This window comes from Anas acuta, chromosome 6, assembly GCF_963932015.1.
Source record: "Anas acuta chromosome 6, bAnaAcu1.1, whole genome shotgun sequence".
Taxonomy (NCBI): domain Eukaryota; kingdom Metazoa; phylum Chordata; class Aves; order Anseriformes; family Anatidae; genus Anas; species Anas acuta.
In genome coordinates, this window is record NC_088984.1 from 8,864,937 (window position 1) to 8,890,563 (window position 25,627).

A 25,627-nucleotide genomic window follows, 5' to 3' on the forward strand; every position below is an offset into this window, starting at 1 on the left:
TTAGTTTTCTTCCAAATGTAACTTGAATTGTGCTTTCTTTCAAATCTAGCCAGTGGGGTGGGGTAGGGGGGTGGGGAGGGGTGTGTGTGCGGGTGGAGTGCGTTGCATACATCATGACTGCCAGTTATGGTTATCTTCTTAGGCCAGATGCCCTGCTTAATCTTGGGGATGGGGGTAGGAGTACACAACCACTTTATATCTGGAAGATATGTACTCAGTCAAATTTGAAAGTCCCTCCAAATTGGTGAAGTCATAGTGCTCACAGTTCTCAGAGGTTAGAAATCACGTTCTCATATTCACATTCTCCTATTTCAGAAAATTTCTAATTAATTTTTTTTTTTTGAAAGGAGGGAGAATAAGTGCATCTTCACTTAATATGAGACACAGTATATAAGCTTAGTACATGAAGCAGCTGAAAAATAATTGAATGTATCTGCTATAATAATACAGATTATTAAAGATGGGGATCTAAGATACTCATTTCAATTTACTTGCTTAGATACATATATAATGAGAAAAAAAAAGCTGTAATTACTAAGTGAAAGGTATTTCTTCACTACCCTTAAGTATTTAACTATTTATTTTTTATAAGAAATAAAGTTTCAGTGTCATAACTTGTCCATATAAAATTGCTGATAATTAGATCTGGGTCTGAGTTGTTGAGTTTGTTTGTTTTAGTTATAGTTAATAATTTATGTCTGGTTTTGTGGTAAAGCCAGCACTTTTTTTCAGAACTTTAAATAAGGAAAAAAATAACTATTTTCATTCATCCTAATGTGAAACATTTAATTTTCATGTCAAGTGTCTTTGTTCCACTTAATTATTTTTATAATTGTAAGACGTTTTCAAAACAACTGTTGCTCCAAGTCACATGACATTATTTCTTTTGTATTTACAGACTCTACATTTTTTCAGGGGTTCCAGACCTCTACTATGTACTGTCTTAGAAAAAACAACAAGACAATTCTTTATAACTATGTAATTTTGGCCAAAAAAACACCCATGTTTGTTTTTAATGGATTTTTATGTATTTTGTATCCAACCAATTTCTGATTATTTATTTATTTGTTTTCTGGTGCCTTTTTTCTTTATACAGAGATGAAGCAAATAAATTTGGACACACAAAACTGAAAGTAGAATGAGAGGTTAAACTGTCCATTAAGATATCACTCTTTAATTCAACGTACTCAGTCTAAATTGTACGTGGTTTATTCCTCCCTCCCCCACTAATTTTCCAAATGGAATTATACAAATTTATATCTAAGATGTAACAGCTAGTGGTAAAGAATTTGCATGAAATCTTGTATTGATATATTATACCTTATAGTGGCATTATTTTTGTTGGAATTTATATGTGAACAATTTCAAACATTTCTGGAAATTGAAATATATCAATTTCTAGAAGGCTGAGATTTTTTCTTTCCTAAACTACAGCAATTTTAAATTGGAAGGAGTGAGTTCGTTGCTTTGGGAGGGCAGAATGGCTGGCATCAATACTGGCTTGCTTCTGCTGGAGGCAAACGTAACTTCTTCCAGTTGTAATCCAACTGGAAAATTCATCATGGGAAAAATTGCCCAGGTATAAACTATGTTGTCTTGGATTATTTTAGCTGATATTGAAATAAACTGACACATTTTTCCTGAGATCAGGCAACAGTTGTCTGATTTGCAGTGTGCTTGTTTTTGATAATAAGTTGCATGCTCGTTTTTGTGTTATAAGAAATTCCAGGTTTGTGGTTGGCAGTGATGACCACTGTAGCTAGAGTAACTCTTGGAAACCTGGTCATATAGCTGCCTGCAAGAAAAGGAAAAGCACAGCAAGAAATCCTGAAAAGAACCTCTCTGCTTCTGATCTTGGCCTATCCCTTATTTTCTAGATGTGACCCTGAGACTGCTCGGCTGGGTCTGATCCATGAAAGTGGGTTAATCTTGTTTACCAGCATGATTGGTAGAGGAAGGATAGCTTGGTATAATTCAAGCTATCAAGCTTTACTGCTTCTTCTCTCTGCTGAAGGTCTTACTTTATATGACTCTCTAGGTATAAAGGACAGAGATAAGCAAACACAAATGCAAAAATTATACCAACATGAAATACTAGATAGTTCTTTATGCTCACCTGCTCTGAACAGCTAGTGTGTGTGTTATGAACTTGCCTGAACTGCAGATTGAATGGAGCATGCTGAGCACAGTTCTCTGTAATGAAGCAATTGGTAATCAAGCTCTTGCCCTGCAAGAGAGGTGTTGGATAGGAGGCAGACATGCCATGGGTGTAAATACAAGGCCCTAAAGGAGTCATAATTAAACTCATTTCTTAGGGTCTTCAAAAGACACTGGGATCATGTGGCTCCATGACAGGTTGGTAATTGAGTAAATCACAACCTTAACATAAAATGTTCTCTAGTTTTCCTAACAATACAAATGAAATGGGAATTATATTTCCTTATCAAGTCTTGGAACATATACCCACTTTCTTTTTGTATAATAGCTTTCAATGATTTGTGATTTTACCTTTTTATTCGTCTTTTATTCATTGGTTGGAAGTACATCAAAATTAGTATATAGAAGGATATCTTAGATCAGAAATATTTTCTGTGAAACCTTACAGGCAAAATCTTTGTTCATTTTTGCTCCAGGCCCTAGGTAAAAATGGAGCAACACCATAATAGCAATTATGGGTGGTTATTACTCTTGATTAAAATTAAATTAAATTGCAGTTGTCAACTAAAGAGATTTAATTATCACACAAAAACTGTCAGCCTTTCATTTTAAACATCTGCTTGATAAACATGCCAGTAGCAGTGATGTGGAGTATTTGCCAGATACCTCATCAACAACCCCTTTGTATCATCAGATAATTGAGACAATATGTTCTAAAATGCTTCATTTTCCAAATTTGGCTGTACCTCACACCCTACATAGATCTTAAAAGTTTTTCTTTGGGTCAGATGGAAACAAATGCAATATTTCAGGATTATTTAATTATTCAGAAATAAAGTTTTCAGATATAGTAAAAATCTTGTTGGATTGTATCAGTATCCTGTGTATTGATGTTTGGGATCTAAAGAATTTATCTGGTCACTCTTCTCTTTTCCTGGCTCAAGTTTTCAATGGCTATAAAATTCTATTGTCCTCCTGACATCAGTTCAGCTGACTGATTCCTCAGGATGACATTTTCAAGAGTATTTAGGTATTTGCAGATCTCTATGGACCTCAGACTAATGCAAGGCACTATCTGAACTTCTGAATATCTCTGGAGATATTCAAAACCTGCTTGGATGTGTGACATGCTAGCATATCCAGATGCCTGCCTGGAGGAATCTCTAGTTACAAGGTCCTCCTCAATCTGACGTGCTGTAAGAAAACAGTGTTCTGAAACCATGAATGTGCTCAGGCAGACTTAGTGCTATGAAAAGAAAAATTCTACTTATAAGGGTAAGAAATATTTCTGAGTTCGTTTTGATCTGTGAATGCTACTTATGATGAAGGTCACACGTTTTCATGAGTTGCAAAAATAAGACATGAAACGTTTTCATGTACAAAAAATGAAATATGTCCATAGTGGTAACTGACATAAACTATTAATTTAAGAATTTGTCCACAGCATTACTGCAGAAAACCCAAATGTATTATGAAGATTGGACATTTCTAATTTTGAATGCAATGCTAAAAGGCTGTTTCTGTTTAAATTGTATTTAAATCCACACACTTCCTTCAGCAGACATGTGAGTGATCTTTGCTCAATGTGATGGCACTGCAGCACCATACTTACGTCATGTCCACCAGATGCTTCTTAAAATTATTCCTTTATTCAGAAATATCTTACCTACTACCACTGGACTTATACATTAAATTCACAACTCTTCTGGGGTTTCTGGATAATAAATATATGAATATCAGGATAGCATCTATAGGCTAGTACATTTAACAGGGAAACTACTGGTACCATAACATTGGGAAGGGAAGAAAAAACAGAACAAAACAAAACAAAACACAACTTTATTAGCCTTTTCTAGCCTTTCCACAATACAGTTTTTATAGGTCAAAACAGCACTGGCTTCTTTGCTTATAAACAGCATGCAAAGAAAGCACAAAGGAAAATGTTTAAAGGATAAAAGTCATCAGAAGTTACTTCGCTTAGGCACTGAGCTTTTCTGTCAGTGTTCAGCAAGAACTGACTGTTCTCTTCAGTCACAGGATGGTGCTCAAGTGGAAATAGTACTAATGTTTTCCTAAACTAATGTGCTTTTTCTACAACTTCTGATGTTGTGGTTCACATTCTGTCTGCTACATTTCTCTTAAGAGATCATATCTATATCAGATCTTTAACAGAAAATATGTACATAGTTTTAAAAAAGGTCCAGGGTGGCAGGAAATATTTATAATTGTGTTAAATATATATATATATCCTATGAGAATCTTGGTAATGCGTTGCAATTCTCTAATAGGATATTTTTTTTAAATATGGAAAGTTACCAATATGATATGGGACTCTGCCACAAGAATATTTTCTCATGGTTAAGGAATCTGCCATGCAAAATCCTTCTTTTCTAGTGCTTGACAGTCAAGTTAATGTCTTGATTAAGTCGGAAATGTTCAGACAGAATGTGTAATGTGATACATAATATGATTATTTATTGATGCACAGAGTGCCTTTTCAATCTTCACAGTGTATTATTATCATTTTTCTTTTAATTTATTTGCTGTTTACAGTACACCTGAAATTTAAAGACTTACAAATATCTTCGTTAAATGGTTTAACCTAGAAACAGCCCACGTGGGAGCAGAACTCTTCCTTGCCAGTGTTCTTCCATCTCTCGGGGTAGTAAAAACCTCTGCAATTCTATCAGCAAAGTGACTCAAACATACAGTTCAGCTAGGAAAGTAATCTCTGTCTATGGCTTGTCTTTTTTCAATCAACAGAAAGTTCTTAGAATGCTGTGTATTTAGGATTTTCTCCAGTAATCTTGAAAAAGGTACAGGTAAATCAGAATTCTGCTCTTGAACTAGCAAATAAGAGCAAAAAGTGAGGATTAGGGATAGTGAGGATTACTATTTTTTCTCTGAAACTACTCTTTCAGATGATGAGTTAGGTCTGATCCTTTCATCTTCTATTAGACTTTTATATGATTATCATGTTCTCTCTTGAGCTTCACCTTAGAGTTTCAAGGATTTTCCCTTGACAGGTTTCCATCTGCCATGTTCTAGGATTCAACTGTAGTTCTTATATCATCCTTTCCATAATGAACATAATAAAAAGACAAGACTTCCATTGACCCCTTCTTATCTTTTCCTCATTAGCATCTGCTCTTTGGACTATGTTATGTGTCCTGTATCTCTTGACAACGTGAAGATTTCAGTATGTATTTTGTAGAGCCAGTAATGTTCACCACTTCTGGTTTCATGCACAGATCCATCATAAAACCTAAGACTTCATCTAAAGAATTAAGAATCAGGCTTTTTATGTTATTTTGCAGCTGAAACTTTCTTTTGATTTTCAATCCAGGCAGACATTGCTTTAAATTATTTATGTTTTATAGTACCTTTCAAAAGAGAAAATTAAAATCATTATTCTTTTATCTTTAAAAGAAAATGTAGAGTGGAGCTCTACCTTTTGAATTAACCTGAAGTTCACAAGAATCCATCTATAACATCAGTTCTTTTATTTCTGTTCAGTTTAAAAATGGATATTTTCCTTAATTTCTCTTCCAATTGGTTTTGCTAATTTACTTGTTACAGCTCCTTACAGGAAGGGAAAAAAATCCAGAATAAAGAGCATGAAGATTGTTCCCACATCTCCAAATCATTCTACAGAAACATTTACTTCTTGCACTGGTTCACCTAGAGAGGTGTTGTAGTTTATATGTTTAAGCTCAAATGTGAATTCTTCTTGCCAGGTGTGTAAAAATCTTGTTGCTGCTCTCCAAGGAAAGAGATGATGATCTTGCTGAGAATATTTTGAAATAATCAGGGTGTCTCCTATATATTATCATTAATGCCATTAAGTTTGCTACCAAAATAAAAAAAATAAATAAATAACCCCCCCCCCCCCTTACTAAACTGTTCTTCGCAATTGTTCTTTGCAATATGTGAGATAAAGAAATGAAGCCAGTTCAGATATAAAAATTATGATTAAGGTGAGGTGGAAGTGAAGTGCACTTTCAAAGCAGGGAGAAAATAAATGCAATCTCTTAAACTATTTAAAATTTACTAGCTGTACTAAACCAAAGTTAGGCATAATTGTAGCACTTAATATAACCTGTCAGAGGTGTTTTTAATGATCTGACTTCATATATTTCATGCCAAAGGATGGGACAGCTTTTCTTCTAATTCAGAACATAATCCAAGCCTTGAAATATTATTTTTAACTCCTAATGCTATGAAGTTGGAAGTTGTTTCTAAGGACAACATTCCAGCTATTTTGGTGTCATGCGATTTATCTGGTTTTAACGCAAGCAAATAACACCATTTCTACGGCTGAAAAAGTTTTCATTTTTTTTAATTCTTTTATTGTATGTATATGTGTGTGTGTGTGTGTGAGAGAGAGGTAATAAAGAGAGTAAATTGGAAGACTAATCGGTTAATAGCTTTAATTTTGACAAGGTGGTAAGTACATAGAAGTCTTAAAATCTAGGTGAAAATGATTGGAGAAGTCTTTTGATTTATTTTTATTATAAAAATTTGATTATTGTAAAAGATAAGGAAGTATCATAAATGACTTAAAATGTTTTTCTCAGATTGTAATGATTTATTACTACAGTTAACAAAGGTTGTTATTTTCTTATCCTGTTACTCTGTCCAATATATTTTTTTCTTCTGGTAAGTAATTCTCATATCTACTATTCCCTGCTGAATCTATACATACCTGTGAATAACTTGATGCTGTACTTTTCTGTTTATGAGACTCCAAACATTTCTTTTTAATTATGTAGTTTGAATGTAGTTTGAAAGCTAGTGTGTGTTGGGCCGTTACATGATCTTGTACAGTTGGAATTAGCAATCTGTGTTTTCATCATGAGGAGTTTTCAATGAAATATTATTTTTCTGTATTCTCGGGAAAATAAAAATAAAAAGAACCATAGTGAGGTCTTTGTGAGAGACTAAATGACACATCTGTCTTTTCTATAGTAAATTGTGCCTCTCTACAAGTAAATCTGCAATATGGTGGAAAGAAACCACATGCTATTGTGCAAATACCATTTTTCCTTAAAAAGGCATTTTATCAGAATAAAACAATATGAGATTCCAACTGAGTGGACAAGTGGTGAACTCCCTTGTGTAAACTACATCTATAAAACTGGGTAAGGTCAAATAGAAGAATCTACTTAGGAAGTTATTTAATTAAAGTTTCATCACTGAGGTCCACAAGTTTCGGTAAATAATAAGTAAAGTTACGCACTCTCAGGAGTGCAGCACACACCTTCAGCAGTCATCTTTACAGTAAAAATTATCTCCACACAAATTACTTTCTGGATATCATTAGCAGAATATTGGATGGTGCATTTATTATTCTATGCAAGTCTGCATATCTCCAAGGACAAGAGTTCTTGCTAAACAATGGATATTTATGTGGAAACAATCCAATACATCTAACAGTCAGGAGGTTTTGTGACAGATACAGAAACCTTATCTTTCTTAAAAAAAACAATCTAATGCATAAACACTTCAATAGTTTTTTTTCTCAAATAAGGGTATTCCTATCATCAACAACAACAATATAAAAAATAGAAAGCATGCATTTCTGGGCTGTAATTTTTATATATTTATGATGAAGTTAAGAAATAACTATTTGGATTAATTTGAACTTTTATTTCACTTAGAAAGCCGTTAGCTATGTCATCTGCCCTGTACTCTACAATAGGTGTATCAAAAGCTTTTTCAACATCAAAAAATACAGCTGCTTTTTTTTTAACCCTATGTCCTTTGATGTCTTTGCTAGATTTTGTTTTGCCAATAGCTGACACTTTTCATCAAAAACAATCCTGATGGATTTCGAGAGACCCTGCATTTTCATTATAATTTTGCAGCTGAATACTCTTGAAAAAGTTTACTTAAAGTACATTATGACCACAATCAGTAGCTTAATGTATCTGTAATTAAGAATTCTGTGACCTTCAGCTGTTTTGATCATTATGGTTTTATATATATATATATATTTTTAATTATATTTACAGATACAGGAAGAAAAGGAGAAATGTTTCTGTTATTTGTTCTAAGTACTAACATTAAAAAATAATAATAATAATAATAAATGATAGTCTATACCATCCTAAGATGAGGGATTTTTCCCAGTCAGGGTTCCACAATGTGGGATAGTGGATAGTACACGTGAATGCCATACTATAAGATACGTCTCAGAAAAATTCCTATCGTAAATGGTTCTGTATTTCAGGTAGACAATTAATTTTTAGACTTAAAAACATGGGGATTTGATAAAAGGGAATCACTGGGGTTAGTCTGCTGACATAGGTTAAGGCAATTGAAATTAACCATACTGAAATACAGCAAATGGTGAAATGTCATTTCACAGAATCACAGAATCACAGAATTTCTAGGTTGGAAGAGACCTCAAGATCATCGAGTCCAACCTCTAAGCTAACACTAACAGTCCCCACTAAACCATATCCCTAAGCTCTACATCTAAACGTCTTTTGAAGACTTCCAGGGATGGTGACTCCACCACCTCCCTGGGCAGCCCGTTCCAGTGCCTAACAACCCTTTCAGTAAAGAAATTCTTCCTAAGATCCAACCTAAAACTCCCCTGGCGTAACTTTAGCCCATTCCCCCTCGTCCTGTCACCAGGCACATGGGAGAACAGGCCAACCCCCACCTCGCTACAGCCTCCTTTAATGTACTTATACAGAGCAATAAGGTCACCCCTGAGCCTCCTCTTCTCTAGGCTGAACAAACCCAGCTCCTTCAGCCGCTCCTCATAGGACTTGCTCTCCAGGCCCCCCACCAGCTTCGTTGCCCTTCTCTGGACCCGCTCAAGCACCTCGATGTCCTTCTTGTAGCGAGGGGCCCAAAACTGAACACAGTACTCGAGGTGCGGCCTCACCAGAGCCGAGTACAGGGGGACGATCACCTCCCTAGCCCTGCTGGTCACAGTGTTTCTGATACAAGCCAGGATGCCGTTGGCCTTTTTGGCCACCTGAGCACACTGCTGGCTCATATTCAGCCGACTGTCCACCATCACTCCCAGGTCCTTCTCTGCCTGGCAGCTCTCCAACCATTCCTCTCCCAGCCTGTAGTTCTGCTTGGGGTTATTGCGCCCCAGGTGCAGGACCCGGCACTTGGCCTTGTTGAACTTCATACAGTTGACCTCAGCCCATCGGTGCAGCCTATCCAGATCCTCCTGCAGAGCCTTCCTACCCTCGAGCAGATCGACACATGCACCTAGCTTGGTGTCATCTGCAAACTTACTGAGGGTGCACTCAATGCCGTCATCCAGATCATTGATGAAGATGTTAAAGAGGACTGGCCCCAGCACTGAGCCCTGGGGGACGCCACTAGTGACTGGCCTCCAACTGGACTTGGCTCCATTTACCACAACTCTTTGGGCCCGGCTATCCAGCCAGTTTCTAACCCAACGAAGTGTGCGCCAGTCCAAGCCAAGAGCAGCCAGTTTCTTGAGGAGAATGCTGTGGGAGACGGTGTCAAAAGCCTTGCTGAAGTCAAGGTAGACCACATCCACAGCCTTTCCCTCGTCCACCCAGCGCGTCACTTCGTCGTAGAAGGAGATCAGGTTCGTCAAGCAGGACCTGCCTTCCATAAACCCATGCTGGCTGGGCCTGATCGCCTGCTTGCCCTTCAAGTGCCGCATGATGACTCCCAAGAGGATCTGCTCCATGAGCTTCCCTGGTACTGAGGTCAAACTGACCGGCCTGTAGTTCCCCGGGTCTGCCCTCCGGCCCTTCTTGTAGATGGGCGTCACATTTGCTAGTCGCCAGTCAGCTGGGACCTCCCCCGATAGCCAGGACTGCTGATAAATGATGGATAGGGGCTTGGCCAGCTCCTCTGCCAGTTCTCTCAGTACCCTTGGGTATTTTTTACTCTTCATCTTGTTTGCCTGTTAATATCACAGTTTTACTTAATAAAACTACTTTTAAGTGAAAAATAATCTTTTTAATTATAGCTATAGGTAATAGTGGTTATAGCTTCCTAAACAATTCTGAAGATTTTATCACAGCTAATGAAATATTATACTAAAATTATTCCTACATTAAATGTGTTTATTTATTCAAAATAGCATTGAATTATTGTGATTTTTTTCTGTGTTTGGTACTGTTCATTATGCATTTTGTACTGAGAGCTTCCTGACAAATAAAGCAATAATTAAATGTCTATCCAGCTGTTTCAATGGATGGATGGATGGAAAGTATTTCGAAGGGACTATTATTTACATCTGCTTTTCATTGTTCTCACTTACAAACATAGTAGTACCATTTTTTTTTTCCTCCAAAAATATTTTATCTGAGCTTTCTTCTGAATTTTCCAAGACTCCTTGCATTCAGAGATTCAAATCATTGTTAGATTTGCATTAGACTTTTACTTTTCAGAATTATGTAAATATAATTAAGAGAATTGTATTGTGATGTTTTTTTTTTTTTTTTTTTTTGTTTGTTTGTTTGTTTGTTTTTGTTTTAAGTAGAACTTTATGTAAATGCTGTTTCCAACATTGCTCCTATTTCTATATGTCAGAAATTAGAAAAGGTCTGTGACTGCTCTGAGTTTTTGCTTATCTTGAGGACTGTGGATTTTTGTTTTTATTGTGTTTAATTTCTACTCAGGCCAGTCAAGGACAAAATGCAGGGAGAATTTTGCTGAAAACCTAAAGTCTATTGTGTACTTCATGCAAGTAATATTTATATGGCATTTGGCCCCAGCTGGAGGACATTTTTGTTTATCCTTTCAAACAAATGTAGGTTCTGGTATTCAGAGCCTGTATATCCTATTGGCTCATAACACCATGCTCCAGAAATAGACTCAGAAAAATACACTACAAAAAGCATTTTATTGTTAGCACAGAAACTGGCACTGAGTAGGCCAGGGGGCTGGGCTATTCTTTATCTGTTGCGACAAGAATAGAATGATGGAATTTGAAGGAAGATCCAAATTTGACCTCTCTTCCAGAACTGTGCAGCAGAAATCTTTGCCAAGAAAAATATCTAAATGCACAGGGGAAATTATATCTAAGTTCTTTTCATCTCTGTGCCAGGGAATCAGGTACTCATGAGCTGGAGAAGCATGATCTCATGTCAAAAGATCCCAGGTCAGTATTATACTGACTACATTGGAACAATGTGAGCTTATAAATGCATGGTAATTTGTCTAATTTTATACAGAATAATTTGAATTCTGCCCTGTCCTTTACAGTGATGAAGAAGGTTGATAAAAAAGAAAGAAGATGGTTGGAGCATGTGGGTGTGTGCCAGTGTTAATTAGACAATATAATATGCCATCATTTTTCATTGTTCATCTCAGCTGAGAAAAGATCTTAAAGTGAAAATACTTTTAAATTGATTGAAATGTATCTTTTGACAAATAACAATCCAAAGGATGTTGTAGTGGATATTTATCAAACCTTATTAATGATGTCATAGGCAAAGCATATTTGTCAGCTCAACTGTTTCATCTTCTGAAGATAACACTTGCGTGGAGTACTAGGCAGCAGAAGAAAATGCAAATAAAAATTTAATTTGAACACAAATTTAAAACAATAACTTTTTTTTTTTTTTTTTTCACTGTTGTCAGATATATCCAGTTGGAAATATGGAGATCTGTGATTTAATAGTTATGAACATTTTGTCTTCCACCTGTAAACTGATAAATATATATATGAGGCCTCTCAGTCATTCTCAGTAACACCATCTATCATTGTTACAGCTGTTCAAAGAGAGGGAGGTTCTAGTGCTAAAAAAAAAAATTATTTTAATATGGCTTCTTCATATTCAAATTTGTAGTGAGTAAGAATAGTCAAAATATGTGTACTCAGAAAGATCAAAAGGATGCAGATAAAGTTGTTATTTTGATTGGCCTCATATGCTCTTGTGTACAGATTTTTTTCCAGTACTGAAGTCAAAATACTTAGTTTCTTATAGATGCAAATTGTCTTTAAAAGCGCTAATCCTAATAGAATTAGAATCAATAAGGAAAATTTCTTTTGAATTTTGTTTTTACAAAATTTGAGTTTTCTTTTTTCTTTAAAATAAGTAAATTTAGTAAAAGATTTCACACACGCATTATTAGACTTCTTTTTACTTTTCTCCTTTTTATTTTTTTCCAGTTTTCTTTCTTTTTTTTTTTTTTTTCTTTTTTTTTCTTTTTTTCCACACAAAGTAGTGCAGGCTTGAGTTATTAGGTTAATTAGTTTCATGTTTCAAATATTTATTAACATTAATGACTAGAAACTACAATAGATTTACTTATTTGTTGCTGGGGTTGTATTGGGATTCCAGAAATTTTTCTTCTGTCTGGTCAATAATTTTAGTAACCAACTTTTTGCACAATGTCATTATTAAATGTATTTATTTAAGAATATAGTAGATTTTAGCTTATGGCTTGCAAAGTCTTTTCCTTCAAGAGTACAACACATCCATATTTGTTTGTTTTTTGTCCTCATAAATTAAAAATTAATTCACAGCATTGTTTGAAAATACGTACTTCCTAAACATAGTCCCAGTCATAATACAGTAAATAAGTCAATGAAATAATAAACCAACTATGATGCAATACAGCAAAGAATTCTATTTGGTTTTACTTCAGCTACATATTTCATGGAAGACTTTGAGGTTTTCTCACAATAGTTTTGTCTTGTCTTTGCCTATTCTAAACATACATTTTATTCACTTGGAAAATAATCATAAAATTTCTGTTTTCCTTAGAAATTAGTTCTGTGCGTTTTCAATAACATCCACTGCCTGCTGTGTCTCATTCTCAAATTCAGGATGTCCTTTGGTGTTTTTATTAGTCCTTAATGTTTACCATTTTATCCTAAATTACTGTCATTTTCCAAACTGCAAGTATTCTTCTAATTATCCTAATTAATACATCCTACAGCCCCCTAAATACTGACCAAGTTTGTTTGTTTGTTCGTTTAATCTGGAATAGCTTTCTGTTTATTTCTCAATAATTTTTTCTAATTCCATCTATCATCCTGAAGAACTTACCAAGAGCTATTTTTCAGCTATATACATAAAACAGGATTTTAATAGCAAATGTTCAAATGAAGTAATGAATATAAACACTTCTAAACCTTGTAACTTCTTCTGAATCAGTAACGTGGTGCAGATGCAATATCTATCTGATGCTTTCTATTTCCTGGTTGATTAAGTGAATAAGATTGCATTTCTTAGTGCTTTTTTTGAACTTCATTGTGCAAAACAAAACCCCTGAAAGTACTATCTGAAATTCTGGGCTAAGTACATAAACAAAACAACTTGCTTTCCTCTGAATCATCAAATAAAAAATCTTGAAATATCTTTTTTTTTTTTCTTCTTACTACTATCCTTGATACTTCACAGCACTGTTTGCAACCTCCCTAAATTTCATTAATTATTATTGACATTGGTGGGAGAGGAAAGCTATTGTTATTGTAGATTTAGAGGTAGCTCTCTAAAGAGCTTATAGCAGGAGGAAAAAAGCACAGGGAGAAGGGCATAGTATGCAAACACAGTTGTCTGAAGTATCCTGTTCTGTGATTTTTTGGTGTCCTATTTATCTGAAACCAATCTCTCTCTTTTTTTTTAATTTGGTTTGTAAGGACAGAAGGAGGAAAAGAAAGATAAAGGTGAAAACTGGAAAAGAAAACAAATGGAGAAGGGGATCACAGGCAATAAGCGGATTAAAGGATTCACAGAAACAAAGCAAGTAAGTTGCTGTTCTTCATATATATCGAGAGTAAGTTATGGTTGTCTTTAAGTGTGATCTGGTTACACTCAGGTTTAAATATAAATTAGAAAAAAAGAATTTAACTTAAATTCAGTATTTCATGCATGCCTTCTGTAGTATTGTTACTGTGAAGACTCTTGACCATCTTTTTATCGGGCAATGTTCTTTTAAATGAACAGCTATCTTCCCTTTTCTATTTCACGTGAGCTGCTGTATCTTCAGTGTTAAAATACTGAAGTGGGTCAAAGTAAATGAAGATTTTTAGGAAATCAGAAACATGTATTTGATTTTGAAAGCCAAATGTTGTTGACCATGACTGCTTCATCTTGCCTCTGTACTTAGCATCTACCTCAGATGAAGCTCAGATCTGCACAGGCCTCTGGGGAAACGTGTTCTTCACAGAGTGCCCCTCCTACTTCCTTTAAATATCAAGATAGCAAAATTTGATCTTCCTTCTGGGTTTCTTTCTCTTCTTTTTGCAGATTTTTTTTTTCTTTTGATGTTGTTGTTGTTTTCATACCAAGGAAGATAATGAGAAAGAGAAATAATATTAAGACAAATGTTCAGACTGCATCTTGTTTACTAAGCTAGTAAGGAAAACATGAAAAAGTGTTTATTTCTGAAGTAAAATGAATTTAAATTGATAATGTTGTTAAAATAGTCTAGTTAGCTATATGGAAAGTATCTTTCTATTTTTTTTTCAAACTGCTGATCCCAACATAATGTTACCTTTTTGGTAACTTTTGTGATCTGAGCAAGTTTTGTTTTTTAGTTTGTTTGTTTGTTTTTGTTTCTGTTTATTTGTTTAACTAATGTAATGCTACACCAAATTTTGACCTCATTGAATTAAACACTTCAGTAAGCCTGCAGTCCTAGCTCAGAAACGCCTTCAGAGTATAATATGAATTACCGTCACCATTGTCCAGATACAGGGAAGACAGGATACAAGTTCTGCTTCGTACTTTGAAGACTCAGAATCTAAAATTTGGTTTAGATTCAGACTTGAACACTTGTCTCGATGCTATGCTTGAGAAGTGCCAATAATGCAGTATCATGGAGTGCAGGGTGCTGCTCTACTTTTTCTAGATTTATTTGAAGGTGGCAGATAGAAGATAAAAATGGTTCATGTCTAAGTTTTCCTTTGGTCTGATCATGACTGGCCTTTCATGGGGCTCTGTACAGGTAGTACAACCCATCAAGGGTGTCTAACCCAGTGTTAGTCACCCTCAGATGTAGTCTCCAGGTGACCCAGTGTGGGTCACCTAACCCAGGAATAGGTTAATCTACCCAATGGGTACAGGTGGTAGAGCTGCCGTTGTCAGCTTTCTGCTCCCTAAAAAGGCCATTATTAGTTGAAAGCAGTTACTAGATGTGTTCTTCTGCTGCTTTATGTTCATTTCATAGTAAAACTGCTGAGAAAGATTAGATAGCAGGTGTATGTCAGTCAGATTCAGAAGGTTCTTAATCTGAAAAACAGATCTCCATGGGATGTTCCTGCCAACCCTTCCAGCTATGCATCTGCAATATTTTGTAGCTCTTAAGCTAAACCTTATAAAAATAACATTGCTGATACAGAAATTCTTTTCCCCCTCCTCATACCCCTGAGATATATTTGAGTTTTCTTTATAACCTCTGCTTTTTCAAAGCTTTGAAGAAGGAATGCAAGAGGGGGAACTTGGCAGGAAAAACAAACAAACAGAATGGACAAATAACCATTCAATACTTTTCAACACAAGGAGCATCTTTGCATCAGATTTTACAAGATATTTTGCATTGCTCTTTGTTAAATCAATGATAGCATCTTCAGTTAACTGAATGGGATCAGAGTTTGTTCTGCACTGAGTGCTTTTGAAACTCCTTTCCCATTGGTACTTAGTAGTAACCTTCTTTTTCCTTTCCCTCAATTAGTAAATAGCTTTAGAAAATCTAATTAAAAAATGGAATACACACTTAGTAGGGTATTTGCCCCCTTCCAGTTGAAAACTGTAAAATGTGGTAGCCAGACCACCTACTATCACTTAAATCGCTGTAACTGCATTCAGTTAATTTTAATTCACTTAAATTCATTCCATGTCATCCACATAAGCAGAAGAAGCAGATGGTGGTTATTTCCTATAATTAAACGAATTTTAACAATGCACAAGGCAGAGCACACTGTGGAGGAGGGAGGGCACAGCATGCTGGGGTACGTGGGTGCAAGTTCACTGCCCTTGGGTAATGTGGTGATTTTAATGATGTTAATGCTGATCAAAACCTGGTATGGGGAGAAGTGGGATAGTTTTATTGTGAGTGACAAACTGCGGACTTTATAATATCAAGTCCTCATGTTGGCTTACGGTAGGCAACTTTTCCTCCAGAGGCATTTGAAAAGCTTCAAGCCAAGACTGAAATTGTGGTTTCTTTGAAGTCCAGTAGCATTTTGCCACTGTCTTCAGTGTCAACAGTTTCCCCAGTGGGCTTCCTGTGCATAGATGCCAGGAAACACCACTCTTTTCATTCACCTCCTGAATCTCACTGAAGCAGCACAAAAAGTCTGTGTCTATGTTCATAGAGCATTGAGTGAAGTCAGAGAAAGGTGTGCAATACATTTTTAAAGGCATTCACTTTGCTTGTCTTCTCTGTGATTTCTGCATCTGCGCTTTTCTGGAGGAGGACAGTGTGTGCTGTATTTTATGTCTTCTACTGCAGTTGTCAATACTTGACAAATTATACAGAATATTATCAGACTTGTAGGAACTGTAAATAGAACAAGATCATTATAACAGGAATTTTAAGACTATGATGGAGTCCTTTAGTAATTTCATTACCAAAGTTAGATCCATTGTATTTATTATTATTTTTTGTCATAGAAAAACATAGTACTTTATAAATTCTTTGAGCTTATGGCTGTATGAAACAGTCATAGACATTAATTTAGTGGCATTAACCATTATGTTTTATTAAAAAATATATTTAGACACAGTGAAGCTTATGCCACTTTACACTTACGGAACCTGTGTGCACTTTATAAGATACTGATAGTACATGTATTATCAAGTAAGACAATAGAAATAGTATATGCATGGAAATTGAAGAACTTAGTGTTAACTTATTGACTAGGGAGTTGATTTAAACATTCATTTTCCTCTTATAGTTAAGTACCTTTAATGCTCTGAAATTCTCAGACAAAATGACAGTTGTACCTTTAGTAATCACAAAGTAAAATAGAAAAAAATTAGTCTGACACAGGCCCATTAATAATAGCTAACAAAAACCTCTCCTTTATCATTAACTATAGAAAATGAACGTTTTTTTCCAATATAAGGAAAATGTGTCTAGATTAAAATGAAGAGAATAGTTACTAAAGAATAATATTAGCCATACATGGATACTCTGAGAGGATTATTTCTTTTCCCAAGTGTTCATAATTCATGTTCGTTTGTTTGGAACACCATTCCTCATACCCAGAAACATTTCTAAGTCCAGAATGACTTGTATTAAATATAAACCAGACAGGTATATTTGGGATAGATCTGCAGAGGGAAAAGTTCGGCATAACTCTCTGTTCATAGAAACTACGCCTTAGGGTCACTGAGGGTTTGGACCATTACTTATTGTTGCAACAACAGAGCCAAAAATTTATACTGGACTGAATTTGATCCCATAAGACATGCCTAACACAGATCTTTATTCTCTTGCCATATAACAAACATTTGCAATTGATTTGTATCCCCGCTGGACACTGAAAAGCGCAGGTGGCAAAAACGTTATTTTGCAGGCACTGTAACAAACAAACATATAGGCCATCTACATTATACATTTTTCCCAGTTGAAAATCCTACTTCTTTGGTTATTTTCCAAACTGTAACAGAGAGTGAGGTAGTTTTATTCTGATAACCACTGTAAGATGGTATGTATGACAGTTCCAGCTGAGGTCCCACATTTGTACACCTCATAAAACTGCCAATCAATCAGGAATAGCCAAATCTATGTGTTCCAGTAAAGCCTTGTCAGAACCGAGCTGTGCTGGAAAATGTAAAATCTTTCTGGTCTTCCCCTGGTGTCTTGCCTTGTCCAAAATGCTTCTTTTCCAGGAGTCTTTCACGGGCTGTAACACTTCAGTGGGCAACTCATGAAGCAGTCCCTTCATTTATGTGAATACTAAATGAACTTGCACAGAGATGAAGCAAACATATCAAGAATTTTAAAAAGGGCGTTGGGAGAGAGCTTCTGAAAAGTGTTATGTCTGATTTAGAAAAGTTTTTATTTTCTCTGTTGTATTTTTGTATCATGCTTGGGTCATCTAACAGACAGGATGACACAGCAGCAGCATAACAGAAGCCTTTGCAGGACACATCAGTAGGGCCTGAGAGAGAGCTTGTACCAGAATGTGCCTTATCTTTCCTATCATATGGATATATACTTGCTGTTTATGATCACAGTGATAAATTACCTATTTTTATAGCCATGTTGTAATATGAATATTTCATTTTATGCAAAATACTTGTCCTGCTGAAAGCAAAAGTACCTGTTCAATATTTTTAGTGTTTCAGATACTTGGCACAAGAATGCTAATTTACACCAGTATTTTAGCCATGAGATTGATCTGCAATCTTATTTATTTATATAACTTTACCTTGTCTTTAGATGTCAGAAATGTTTTTCATGCTTCTCTTCACTGTCATTCTGAATTTTAGTGAGTAACCTCAGCAGTTATTGTAGGGTTTCTACATCATTTGCATACAACAGAGAAGTTGGAAATTAGAAGGATAAACAGGACTAGAAATATCTGTGTGTTCCTTTTGGGAATGTAATTACTAAATTATATTTGTCATTCTTTGTTCCTTTTTATATTTATTACTTTTGTTAGTTTGTCTCTCTGATATAGTCACTCGTATAATTAATTAACGGATTAATATAGTGAATTACAAGAAATGTGATTTGGTTTTAAAACTTAGAGGTACCATAAAGGGTCATTACAATCTGTTGAGTCATCATGGTGAATAATCAATTTTATTTATTTATTTATTTTTATGGCTGAAATGAATATGAATTACTTTTCAGTACAGGCATGTAAGAGAGACTTGTGCTTTAGTGGATCCTGCAAGTGCCATCTGTGGAAGAAATTGTTTGGCACTGGATCTTAATGTAAAATCTGACCTCACTTGGCCTAGTAGTTTTTCATAATGTGGGATGTACTTTTAAAGGATGGAAACTTGGCTGTAATTTCCCAGTTAACATAGCACTTGGATTGTGGTATTCATATGAGGAAATAATTTTGGAACAGAAGATTCAAACCTTTGAGTCTCTGTAATGCTACTAGCTGGCTAACAACTACTACTTCTGGAAGCAGCAGCTGATGTTAGTTTGCTATCCCATTCTTCCCGATACTTTCAGTGCTCCACAACACAAATGGAATTGAAGGCAGTTGTTGCTACCAGCCTTGTGCACACAATATTTTGATGGTTCTGGGAGTATGTCAACAACACCCCCTGCTTGGGGCTATTGACCCAAGCATATGGACCAATGGGAGGCCTCACATGTTAGTCTTCAAAAAGACTCATCCTTTTCTCCTTCATGTATCAGATACTAGGTCTTGACTATGTAGCCTGTGATCACATCTACAGTATCCTCAGTCTGACAGTGTCCAAGCCAGCTATTTTTATGGGTCATTTGGAGTGGAAACCCACTTCAGATTATACATGCAGTGCAATTTTCTGAGGGGCATGTACAGATAAAGACAAGATTGGAAACATAAATGAAGGACATGTACTGATATGGCCCTTTAAGGCACTGGGGCCTTTTGTCTAGATATGTACTATACAAAAAATAAAGTTCATAACCTTTTATCCACCCTTTAAGAACAAAGTCTGAGATCTGGGTTGTCCACATACATACTCCTTAGAAGTGCCCACCCAAATCTCTAGTACAGTGTAAAGAGGGCTGCAATGGGCTGTTTGCTGTTGGAAATTGCTGTTTCACCTCTCAGAATAACATTTTTGCAGTGTAATACATCCTGGTTAGGTCATGTTGTGTTTGCTCTATCACCAACAATCATTTCAGAGTACATATGCTCCAAAGTCATATCAGACCTTGATGATAAAAATAGTTTTCTGAACTCTTCCAACCTGGAAAGGTAAATATTGAAATATTGATCAGAGTGCTTGTGGAAGGCATAGATTTTCGGTGCATATTCCTTGTCTGGTAGTGAATAAATTCTTGCATCTTTTTTTTTTTTTTCTTTTTAATTGTACCAAAATCAGAGCTGTTCACTCTTGTCCAAAAGGAGTTGTTTCTTCCCAGTAAAAGTTACAACTTGAAGCCCAGAACACAAAGAGAAAAAGAGATAATAAAAATGGGGCAGATGTGGTGTGCTGAGGGATTTTACCCATGTTTTCAAGTTCTTTTATTTTGAGGGAAAAGAGTGGGGCTTTCCAGAGTCCATATTAGCACACACAAATCCAGTTTCTGTTTCTTTGGGGTCTGAAAATTTGTCAAAGGTTGTACTGCCAGTGGTGATTTCTGACTCATATTCACTTAGAGAAGGAAAAGAAAGATAAAAAGAGCAGACTGAGAGAAAAGATGATGATTTCCATTTCTCTCAAGTGCAGACAGTGGGGGTCTTTTTAATTTATTTGTTTAACAGTTTCATCTGCATAAATTAGCTAGGATGCCTGCTATGTTCATCTTAAGTGACACACATTTTTTCTTCTCATCTTGCCCTTTAAATTCCTTCCTTATACTGTCAATGCTTAAATTGTAATGTAGGCTAAATATTTAATAGAAAAGAGGGCTCCAAACATTTTTCTTAAGTGTGTTTCTTGATTTCTGCTACATTTACCAAAGACTGTCCTATATACTTACCCATTTTGGCAACAGACAAGTCCTTTTAAGTTTTCTTTTGTTGTAAGTCATCTTCCGTTGAATTCTGAGCAGGATCAATAAATGTATTTTTAATGCACAGGAGAATTCCTTTTATTTAAGCAGCAGATTCTTAAAATATTTAACATCCTTTCCATTCTCTGGTGAAACACTCTCCTGCTTCTTTGCAGTGCATGTTGACCTTGGTGTTATTGCAGACCATACTTCTGTTTAGTTTCATAGCAAGAACACTCTGAAAAGAGATGGCTGCTTATTAAACCTATTTGTTGTGGAAGCATAAAAAGATAGTGTGATATTAATACACAGCTGGTTCTACAGTCCATGTCTTTACAGGAAAGACCTTAGAGAACCACTAAAAACAACATATTTATTAGTAATTGCATCAACTGAGCATCTGACCCAACCTCTTAAATAAAATTACACAACATTGTGAAAATCCCCCCTTCTCTGAAGATTTCATCCACATAGGTTGGCATCTTAAGATTTTGTTCTGCAATCCCTTATTTGTACAAATAACCCCATTGAAACAATTTTTAGTTTTGGGTTTAGGCATGGGTGTCTGGTCACATGAATGAAGTAGCCAGGATTGTACTACTCGATCTGAAGAGAGCAAAAGTATCACAGTGTAAAAAGTTCACAAATGAAGCTTCTATAATCTTTCCTCCACCCTTCTAGTGAAGATTTTATTTAGCAGGACGTGATGGGCTTTACTACTGTTCCGCAGTTAGGTCGTCTTTGTTAATGGGCAGAAAATACCTGATCTCATTCACTGTTAAAGCTGTATCTAAGCAACACCATTTTAATCTCTATTATTTTCCTGCTGTCTTCATAGTAGCTGTTGGTTTTTTTTTTTTTTTTTTTTTTTTTTTTTTTTTCAGTTGGGATAACTGCAAAGAAGAAGTAGAGGAAGAAATAGTGTATTTATGGTTCTTAAGTGAAGTGAAACTGTTGCTAATAGCCAAAGTTTTCGGAGATCAGCGAAGCTTTGTAGCCAGATGGTCTGCTGAGTCTCAGAAACTGCCTCTTCCTCATGAAAACTTCTTTGGAAGTATGAAAAAAGAAATGCTTCAGAAATCTGAATGTCTACTGTAGATGTACAGCCTGACAGTCCAAAATTCATGTTATGCCAAAAAAATTATACTTCCAAAAAATTTTTTTTGGTGTTTTTCTGCAAAGAGCCACAGTTCACTTCTTCCAAAGACACTACAATCTTCCTGGGAATTGACCCAAGACCTACCTAACTGAACGGACATTTTCAGAGACTCTAAAGATAGAGGGAAACATTGTGTTGCCTAAACTTCCTGTATCAACAGGCCAAAGTACTTCAGTCTCTTACTTCTCTCCTGTAACTAGTCAGGTGCATTTTACTAAAACACATCTTTTGTAGAGAAGCTGCAGATATTCCCTGTTGTTTCTTTATCCCCTTCATTGTAGTTTTTGGTTTCGTCATTCATGGCAGCTGTGGTGAGATGCTACTGTCTTACCTCTTCTGACTTTTATGAAGCTGTACTTACTATCTACAGCAGCCAATGTGTGCTTTAATGAATTCTGTATTTATGCCTACAGTAGTGGGCAGTATCAGCTACAATGGGACCTCCTGCAGGTGGTGTCACTCTGCAGAGCTCTTTTGACCTCAGAACTACTGTGATTTTATACATCACTACCTGGTCTGTCTTATATAACAGCAGTGTCCTAATATCACAGGAGCCACTTGAGAAAACACCGTGAGAGGACTTTTTCCCTTTTCGTTGTTATTGTTGTCTGTCATTCATAAAGCTTAGGCAAAAGAACCTTAAATCTCTTTCATGATCTGATATTACTGTACAGTAATCTGTATTTATTTTTTTTAAATAGCAAAATAAGATGTATGTCACTTTTACTTATAATAAAGATGACTATGTATGTTGTAGTAAAAATAAATAAATAAATAAAATAAAAGAGTAACATATGGCATGGCTAGGTTTACAGTGAAATGGATATTGTACTTCAGTCTGTTTGGGTGGAGAGAAGTTATGAGTCTGAAGGTCAACTGATCCCAGAAAAGGACTGTGGAGTCTGAATGTCAGAATGATCTATTCCAGTCTCAGATTCCAGCTTTAACACATATGGGGTTAGGGGGAAGCAGTGTTCAGAAATAGCAATTTATTTTCAATTAAAAGTCATTTCCAGCAGGTTTCTCACTGTGTCAAGTGCCCACCAGCCCAGCACTTCTCCTTCCAATAGTGTTTTGAGTCCAGAATCTGTGGATAAGTTCCCCTCAATTTCCCACATAATTAATATTGAACATACACTATTCCTTTCAGCCTGCAACACATCCAGACTGAGGAATTGTGTTGGGTAAGGTGAATTGCTGTTAATCGGAACACTACCATGTTTGACATTGTATCAGAAAATTTCTGATTCTGTTTCTTTGCTGGTAACCTGTTTTAAAAATATATGTGTTCTTAGAAGAGAGAGTGCTGAGCTCCTTTTCAGTTGTTTTAATGTTAATGTTAGGCATCCTTGCATCTTCCACAAGGGAAATGGCTCCCTTGGGTCCTTTGTTTCCAGGTATGATATTTGATGGGATTTGCCAATTACGAGTACTTTAGTAGATGAAAAGATAAACTGACTTGTGCTTGTCAAAGTGGTGGGCAGAACAAGAGTTCCAGTCCCAGATAAGTCTGTTGCATGCCGTGAAGATCAAGTTCTTTCTATTTGGAAAAGTTTGTGTAAAGGTAATTGCAGGCGGATAAGCTAGAGAACAAAATCCCTTTTTATTTTCAGGTATGTATAGCTGCTCTAAAGAAACAACTGGTGTTGCAAAGATGGGGTCCTTATTTTTTGCCTGATGTTTGTGGCATTCTTCAAAGATGATGTCAGGTATATGAGAAAACACTTTGTGGTATATAGTTTCTCATATTTCTAAACTCCTCACAAAGACAACCAAATTTTATTCAAACAATAATGTGACAACACTAAACTTTTCATATGTGCTTTTATGCATGTACACATGTCCTGTCATAAATTCTTACTGGAAACATGAATTTTGGCCCTAAATAAGCTGAAGTGGCAACATAGACTACTTTAACAGCTCCCTACTTTCTCATATAAATATTTTTATGGGTATTTTATAAAGTATTTATTACAGGCAGCACTTAAGGTGATGTGGAGTTTCTATATCAGCTCTTTAAAAAGCAGACTGACAGTGTCCTCTTTAGGAAATATTTCTTTTATGAGCAGTCTGCCCAATGCTTACATATATGGATGGATCATAAAAATAGGTGAAACTACTGGTCCAAGGGATATTTCCTGTTCTCTAAGGAAAGGTACAGTTCCTGTATTCCTTAGTTAAATTTCTCATCTATGAACACACTGAAAACTTTCTTGTTTACACTTTCTCATTAGCTTTCTCTTGTTTTCATTTTTACTTTATCTGTGTAATTCTTATTTGTGAAAAGCAGTATGTTCTTTAATCACAAATGAAGGAGGAAAGCAAAGATTCTGTCTGATCTCTTGGGTTTATTTCCAGACTTACACTTTGTGTTGTCATTCAACATTATCTGATTTAGCACTATCATTCTACAGGAACCTGATCTGCCAAGAAGACAGAGACCTTTTCCAGGCTGTGCCCAGTATGCAGGGGCAATTTTTCTGCTGTACTATTTATTCATTTATTGATAGCCATTACTTTCAAATGTTTTCATTCTTAGCTAATTCAAATACCCCCTGAATTTAGGAAATTATTCAATATAATTGTGTTAATTTATGAATTTATTTATGTGTTTTCCTGAATTACACTCAAATTTTCCAAAGGTGGGAGAGAAAGCATAGGAAAATAATAAAAGATACATAATCTCAAATTGACAGGAGTTGTTCAGTCTCTTCACCAAAGAAGCTCCTTACTGAGATTGTGCCTACTCGTCTTTGTAGAATGCCTAAGTTTGCCCCAAAGTTCTCTGGTAATCAGTAGATTAATTGCAATGCTCCTGGTATTCAAGGTATTTTCATATATAAATGCAGGCAGGATAAAAGTTTTGTGGGCACCCTCAAGCAATAAAATAAACCCATTTAAAAAACTTCAACACCTCACTTTTTGATCCTTCAGCAATACACACACTTTACTAGAGGCAAAGGGGAAGCAATTCTATTGTCTGTTGCTTTTTTTCCCTGCTAAATCATTAAATATGTTTCTTAAAAACATCTTCCTGTTCCATGTTTAAAAAAAGATAAATATCTCTGCAATTGGAATACCTAGATTAATTTTAGCTGAACTGAACTATTTAGTCTGAAAGAGACAAGACATTTCTCCTTAGGAAATTTTAAAGGCTGCTATTACAATTAACTTTAAACAAATTAAAAAATGAAATTGTCCCTTTCAAGCCATACATTGAAACAGTTTTTGGAAACACAGAATGCCCTCTTAAAACTTTGTTTAGGCTTCTGCCAATTCAAGCTCAAACTGATCTGACTTCAATTCATTTAAAAATTTAGTGATGCAAAAACTATTTTCAAGGGAGTAAATGATTTTGTTGGAAAGGTTCTAACGGGTCTCACGACCTATTTAAATTGCCTTTTTTTATGGGGCAAGAAGTGCTTGCCCTGTGAAGACAGTAGACCTTGGCTGGTGCATGAAGGAGCTTTTGTAATGTAAATAATAAAAGGCTATATCCACTTTGATTTTATTATACAATACACCTACAAAGACCATTGCATTTCAAGGAATAACATTTCTCCCGCAGCTGGCATGGAGAGTTTGTATCTTGTGCTACTGTAATTTCAGAAAGATTGAAGTATGCAAATAAGGCTGGAAAACCAGCTTATAGTGGGAGTGATAAATGTTGTAGATGTACGAGCTCCTGGATGGTCAGTGTGTGCATTTCATGTGCTTGGGAGCATG

General features: G+C 35.6%; 1 long non-coding RNA gene across 10 annotated transcripts in view; it reads left to right on the top strand.

Moving 5' to 3' along the window:
- The window catches only part of LOC137858904 (uncharacterized), a 296,077-nt gene that overhangs the window by 184,505 nt on the left and 85,945 nt on the right, over positions 1–25,627 (top strand). For 9 of the 10 annotated variants that reach the window (XR_011098066.1, XR_011098064.1, XR_011098063.1 and 6 more), the window contains exon 4: positions 13,765–13,866. This is a non-coding gene — a long non-coding RNA (uncharacterized lncRNA). Of the gene's footprint in view, positions 1–13,759; positions 13,867–25,627 lie in introns of all 10 variants that reach the window. The other variant, XR_011098068.1, reaches the window with a different exon arrangement.